Source organism: Natator depressus, chromosome 5, assembly GCF_965152275.1.
Source record: "Natator depressus isolate rNatDep1 chromosome 5, rNatDep2.hap1, whole genome shotgun sequence".
NCBI lineage: Eukaryota > Metazoa > Chordata > Testudines > Cheloniidae > Natator > Natator depressus.
In genome coordinates, this window is record NC_134238.1 from 96,468,099 (window position 1) to 96,475,598 (window position 7,500).

Genomic DNA, 7,500 nt, shown 5'->3' on the forward strand with positions numbered 1-7,500 from the left:
GGGATCCTTACCTTGTTTGGGACCTCAACTTGACTGATTAAATTAAAAAAAAAAAGTGTGGAGAATTACTACTTCTATTACAGTAATTGGTTGAACACCAGAGAGCAGATTAAGGTAAAAATCTTGCTGGAATCTCTTGATGTTACTTCAGGGTTACAGCCAGTTAACAACTTCTGTAACTCTCCCCAAGATGAGTAAATCTAGTTATATTTTAAAGTATTTTACCTTTGGCAAAGTGAAAAGCAGTCCCAGTTGTACAATTATAATATGACTCTCTAGGGCTATTAAAGCAATTACTTTCTTACAACTGAATTTTGTTTGATAATGCTACAGCTATGGTTCAGCATGGGTGGAATTACAGAAATAAAATAAATAAACCTGTTGAGCCAGGCTGATGACCTAGAAGTAACACAGTACACAGTTACCTAGAGGATCGAGCTTAAACTGGGTTCTCACTCAGTGGAATAATCTGTTCTTTATTTTTTCCCCCCCGACGCATTGTCCCTTGGAACCCAGCAAAAGAACCACTAGCTATTGAATTGCTTCTCTTACTTGATCCTCTCTGAAAACAGCTTTTTAAAAAATTAATTTCCTGGAGCCTGCTTGCAATGCTTGTAAAATCTGCTGGGGGGCAATAGATGCTAGCTTGTTTCCAGGCGGATTATGGCAAGGACACTGGGGCATATATTATGATTATGTGTATTGCAACACTACCTAGAAACTCCAGCCTCATTGTGCAGTTGAAGGAAGGTAATTTTGTGTTTGTTCTAGTGCTATCAGCAAGGTTCAGATCTACTTACAACAGTCTGTTTTATGTATCTTAGTTATAATGAATAATTGTGTGTCTAAAGCACAGAACTTGATGACTTTTTTTGATTTTGTTCTTGACTGCAGGCAGGTCACTTATGCCCCAGTTTTCTTACTTGGGTGCCTAAAGTTAGGTACCAAAATCCATATCTAAGTAAGTGGCGCTGCAGGTGTAGAGCACCACTGAAAATCAGGACATTTATTTAGGTGCCTACAGATTTAGATGTATAGTCTTCAGCAACAAGTATGAGTACTTGGATCAAAGTTCTGACATCCTCCAATCCAGGCCTGCCTTCATGCACTGAATTCTGGATCTTCCCATGGCTATCAATAAGAACTTTGCCATTGATTTCAGTGGAAGTAGGACTATCTATAACCTTTAACGGGTGAATCCGCTACCTGACTCTTCAGTGGATTTCATTTTCGACTCCCCATTACAACTGACTGTAGTGCAGTTGGCATGATGAGATACAAAAGCCTATTTGTGCTTTTGCACTTACAGCTCTCAAGGTAGTTAGGCAGCTATCATCCAAAGTTTGACAGAAGTACCCTGGCTAGAAGCAGTGAATCCATAACTGATTCTGTTAGAAAAATTCCTTTTCACATAAGGGTTTTTTTTAATTATTTTATTCAAGTCAACAGACTAATTGATGTGAATCACTGCTGTCTCCATAAATTATCCTATTGTAGAAGGGAGAGTCACCCTGCATGCCAGACTTCTGGCCTATCATTTTAAGAGCTCTTCACAGTGCTCTGTCTAGTCAAGGAATTGATAAAACTCACCTACTGTACAAATATCAGGTTACAGGAATTCAAGTGGCTGCAGTACCATGGCACTCCAATTTTTCATATTAATTGATAGGGAAGAAAAATATGGATTTGAATAATGCACTGGACTTGACTCACAAGATCTAGGTTCAGTTCCTGGATCTGCTGAAGACTCCGAACTCATCACTTTGGGCAATTCACTTGGTGTGTATCCATTTTCTCATCTGAAAAATTGGGATACTATTTCCTCCTCACCAGAGTAGCACTTTGTGATGACGTGAGAATCTTCTAGGCCACTTTTGATTGCTCTGCGTGCATCCATTTACCTCTGGACTTTGCATTGGTACCCAGTGGGTACAAAGGGGTTAAAGCTGCTCTTGGGGCAGAACAGGAGACACAAGGTGTTGCCATGTTTGTGTCTGGGATGGAATGAATAGGTCACTAAAAGACTGACTGAAACTGACCTATCAATTGCCAGGACACTTACACCTAGGTAGCAGCAACAAAGAAGGAGATTTCTACCCCACTTCTCACCAAAAAAGCACAGGTCCCAGCTCAAAAACAATGGACCAAAAGGTATCCATACTGGGATAACAGTTGGTGTTTGTAGCAAATTAGCAGCAATGACCTGGGACTGACACAAGTTGAGAGGCAGAACCAGAAAGGGATTCCATGTCTGGCTGGAACACTGGCTTGGCTTTAACCTTTTTCTCTATGCTAATGTAAGGATTTTCTGACAATGTTTCAGTTGACTAATAAATCCTGGTCTGAAATAAAAATTTTAAATGAATCCACATGTTCCATAGAATCTCTAGGGACAGTAATTCCATAAGAACACAATGGCAGGGATCTATTATCGACCACCTGACCAGGACAGTGATAGTGATGATATGCTATCAACATAAACTCAATAATAGTGGGGGATTTCAATTATCCCCATATTGACTGGGTACATGTCACCTTAGGATGAAATATAGAGACAAACTTTCTCGATATTTTAAATGACTGCTTCTTGGAGCAACTGGTACAGGAACCCACAAGGGGAGAAGCAACTCTCGATCTAGTCCTGAGTGGAGCGCAGGATCTGGTCCAAGAGGTAACTATAACAGGACCGCTTGGAAATAGTGACCATAATATTATTAAACATTCCTGTGGTGGGAAGAAGACCTCAACAGCCCAACACTGTGGCATTTAATTACAGAAAGGGGGACTATGCAAAAATGAGGAGGTTAATTAAACAGAAATTAAAAGGTACAGTAACTAAAGTGAAATCTCTGCAAGCTGCATGGACACTTTTCAAAGACACCATAATAGAGGCTCAACTTAAATGTATACCCCAAATTAAAAAGCACAGTAAAAACTATAAAAAAGAGCCACCGTGGCTTAACAACCATGTAAAAGAAGCAGTGAGAGATAAAAAGGCATCTTTTAAAAAGTGGAAGTCAAATCCTAGTGAGGTAAATAGAAAGGAGCATAAACACTGACAAATTAAATGTAAAAATATAATAAGAAAAGCCAAAAAGGAGTTTGAGGAACAGCTAGCCAAAAACTCAAAAGGTAATAACAAAACGTGTAAGTACATCAGAAGTAGGAAGCCTGCTAAACAACCAATGGGGCCTCTGGACGATCAAGATACAAAAGGAGCACTTAAAGACTATAGTAATTGCAGAGAAACTAAATGAATTTGCTTCAGTCTTCACAGCTGAGCATGTTAGGGAGATTCCCAAACCTGAGCCGTCTTTTGTAGGTGACAAATTTGAGGAATTGTCACAGATTGAAAGTGTCACTAGAGGAGGTTTTGAAATTTAATTGAGAAACTTAACAGTAACAAGTCACTGGGACCAGATGGCATTCACCCAAGAGTTCTGAAAACTCAAATGTGAAATTGCAGAACTATTAACTATGGTTTGTAACCTGTCCTTTAAATCAGCTACTGTGCCCAATGACTGGAAGATAGCTTATTTAAGAAGGGCTCTAGAGGTGATCCTGGCAATTACAGACCGGTAAGTCTAACATCAGTACCAGGCAAATTAGTTGAAACAGTAAAAAAAAAAAATTGCCAGACACAGAGTGTAAATTGTTTTGCAAAAGTCAACATAATTTCTGTAAAGGGAGATCATGTCTTACTAATCTATTAGAGCTCTTTGAGGGGGGTCAACAAACATGTGGACAAGGGGGATCCAAAGGACATAGTGTATTTAGATTTCCAGAAAGCCTTTGACAAGGTCCCTCACCAAAGGCTCTTGCGTAAATTAAGTTGTCATGGGATAAAAGGGAAGATCCTTTCATAGACTGAGAACTGGTTAAAAGACAAGGAACAAAGGTTAGGAATAAATGGTAAATTTTCAGAATGGAGAGGGGTAACTAGTAGTGTTCCCTAAGGGTCAGTCCTAGGACCAATCCTAATCAACTTATTCATAAATGATCTGTAGAAAGAGATAAACAGTGAGGTGGTAAAGTTTGCAGACAATACTAAACTGCTCAAGATAGTTAAGACCAAAGCAGACTGTTAAGAACTTCAAAAAGATCTCACAAAACTAAGTGATTGGGCAAGAAAATGGCAAATGAAATTTAATGTGGATAAATGTAAAGTAATGCACATAGGAAAAAATAATCTTAACTATACAATATGATGGGGGGCTAATTTAGCTACAACTAATCAGGAGAAAGATCTTAGAGTCATTGTGGATAGTTTTCTGAAGACATCCATGCAGTGTGCAGCGGCAGTCAAAAAAGCAAACTGGATAAAGAATAAGAAGGAGAGTAGAGTATCGTATTGCCCTTATATAAATCCATGGTTCGCCCACATCTTGAATACTGCATACAGATGTGGTCCCCTCATATCAAAAAAAGATATACTGGCATTAGAAAAGGTTCAGAAAAGGGCAACTAAAATGATTAGGAATGGGTCCCATATGAGGAGAGATTAAAGAGGCTAGGACTTTTCGGCTTAGAAAAGAGGAGACTAAGGGGAGATATGATAGAGGTATATAAAATCATGAGTGGTGTGGAGAAAGTGAATAAGGAAAAGTTATTTACTTGTTCCCATAATATAAGAAGTAGGGGCCACCAAATGAAATTTAATGGGTAGCAGGTTTAAAACAAATAAAAGGAAGAAGTTCTTCACTCAGCACACAGTCAACCTGTGGAACTCCTTGCCTGAGGAGGTTGTGAAGGCTAGGACTATAACAGGGTTTAAAAGAGAACTGGATAAATTCATGGAGGTTAAGTCCATTAATGGCTATTAGCCAGGATGGGTAAGGAATGGTGTCCCTAGCCTCTGTTTGTCAGAGGGTAGAGATGGATGGCAGGAGAGAGATCACTAGATCGGTACCTGTTAGGTTCATTCCCTGTGGGACACCTGGCACTGGCCACTGTCGGTAGACAGGATACTGGGCTGGATGGACCTTTGGTCTGACACAGTATAGCCATTCTTATGTCTTGAGAAGGCTGCCTGATCTCACCACAAATACTTAGTGAGATGCACTGGCCCCTGAAGAGGGCAAAAGTCTCTGACCAGGAGTCTAGCTCAGCAGAACCCACTGGACAGAGCTCACTGTGTGAAACAGCAGTGCTGGTGCCCAGAAGCTGTCTTGGAGCCATTGAGGCCACATGGCCAACCCTGGGGGAGTCTGTTACACAGAAGAGGTTTCTCCAAGGGACTACTTAAAATGTAGAGTGTGGCACAGATCTTATGGATCAGTGACATGAGTATAAATTAATGTGAGGCATAGCTGCCATCACAAAATTATCTCCATGTGTAGGTACCTAGACACAACTGCCATAGAAAAAAGAAAAAAATCTGAAGACTGTCCCTTCTTTTGTAATCCTAATCTGGTCACTTCAGAGGTCTCACACAAGACTTGCACTTCAAAGAGGAGAGAGTGTATTTCTCCCCTTCTTTGCATCCCTGTCTAAATTTACTTGGAGCCCCATAATGGTGTGTTATACCTGGAAATATCCAGGTATAACCAGTTGCCTGCCTGCCTCCCTCCCTTCAACTAAACAATTTCTTTACAAAGAATCCAAATCCTAGGAAAACGGCATTTTTAGAGACTCTTGCTTCAATGTACTCAAGTCATACTTCAGTCTAGACTAACATGGCAATTAGTCCGGTTTACTTTTTCTTTACAAGACTTTGAAATGATGATTTTGATGTAAATGTATCTATCCTGTTAGTCTCGCCTAGAGTGAAGTGGTAACTTTTCAGATCATGTCTACCATAAGGAATTTTTATACTGTGGATAGCAATTTTGGGAACTGAAGCATGATAGCTTTGGTTGTGGCAGTTGTTTTCACACCATTATCAATAAACCCCCATTCTAGGCAAGTCTAATCATGGAAAATGGTTGCCAAAGCTGTCTAAATAGCAACTCCCCACACTTTCAACACTAGTGCATTGAAATCAGTGCTGGCAATGGTGTAGAAAAGGCCTTAGTGTAACAATGTATGTCAGATGGTAGGTATGGCCTAGGTGAGAGTCAAATGTAGCTTCCCAACCATAAATCAGTTAAATGTTTGAAAGAAGTAGAACTAAAGAACAAGTCCCCCCCCCCCCTTTTTTTTTTGTATTCTTGTTTTGCCCTGTCCATCACCCATCGGCTCACTGGGGCTTGTCCCCAGCATTGATAGGCTGTCACCACAAGAGCAGAAACCTTCCACTAATTCTCAATCTTGTGGAGACTGCCAGTTCCATGACGTACTTTCCTACAACTTCAGGATTTCCTCTCACCTTAGGCTAAAGGGCCAGACCATAAGTGAGTTTTTTCCCAACAATACTGTTGCTTACTGAAAGGATGTTTTGTCATACTTAAATCACTCTCCTGAGTGAATTTCATATCCACTGAACTTCCTTGTTTCCATTTCAAAAAACCCTATTCTGTAATTTAATTCCAAATTACCTATGAAAACTAGGGGGTTTTCAAATCCTTGTTTTCTCTATACCTGTATTGCCGTCAGCGAGCAGGAAGGAAGGCAGTGTCATACTGAAGCAGACGTCAGTGCTGTCAATGGAGGGACGTCCTCTGACAACAGTGTGGTTTGACCTATAGCCCAGGCTTCAAACACCATCTACTCATTTCCCATTAGACTGTACATCAGAAGTTTCAAATCTGTTTTCCACTTCTGCCACACAGCCTTCAAATATCACTGTGTGCTGAATATTTTTCTTACACTACAGAGTTTGTAGTTTATTTGTAAAACCATTACATGAAAGAGCTCTAGTGGAACAGAAAATAAAGTAAGTATTAGTGCCCTGGCTTTGAAACACATTTTCAAACTGTGTTTTTTTTTTTCTTTAAGAAGGTTACTGACAGTAGATACAGCTTCATGTTCTGTTACTCGCCCACTATGTATATGAAGTTCAGTGAAAGATTCTCACACTCAGTCTGGTCTCTTTTTATGCTGGGTAAATGGGTCAGAGCAGCATAAAGGGCCCTTAAAAACTATAGGGAATATCCCCCTAGTGTGTGCATTGTGAAAGACAGCCATAAGACTTCCATAATACACCTGGTATAGGGGGCATGCCAGAGTGGCAGAGGGATACCTAAGGAGTGTATACACTCCTTATGTAGTGTAACACATACGCCAGCCTGCAATCCAGAAGGCCTAAGAAGGCTGCTGTATCTTAGACGCTCCCAGCATAATTTAGGCAGGCCCTGGGTCTCTCCAGCTCTGGAAGAAGCCCAGGTTCAGAGGGTGCAAAGTGGCTTAGAGCTGTCTTAGCCCTTCATCCCCTAGACTGAGTCCTGACTTAAAACCTCTCCCACAGGGCCTGATTCAGCTCATACTAGTGTGAGACCACTAGAAGTAATTCCATTCACGTCAGTGGAGTTGCCTATTACACCAGTATTCTTGACTAAATTCAGAAAAGAGCTCATACTTCACATGTATCTGAAACAGGCACTCTTAAGTTGAACCCCAGCA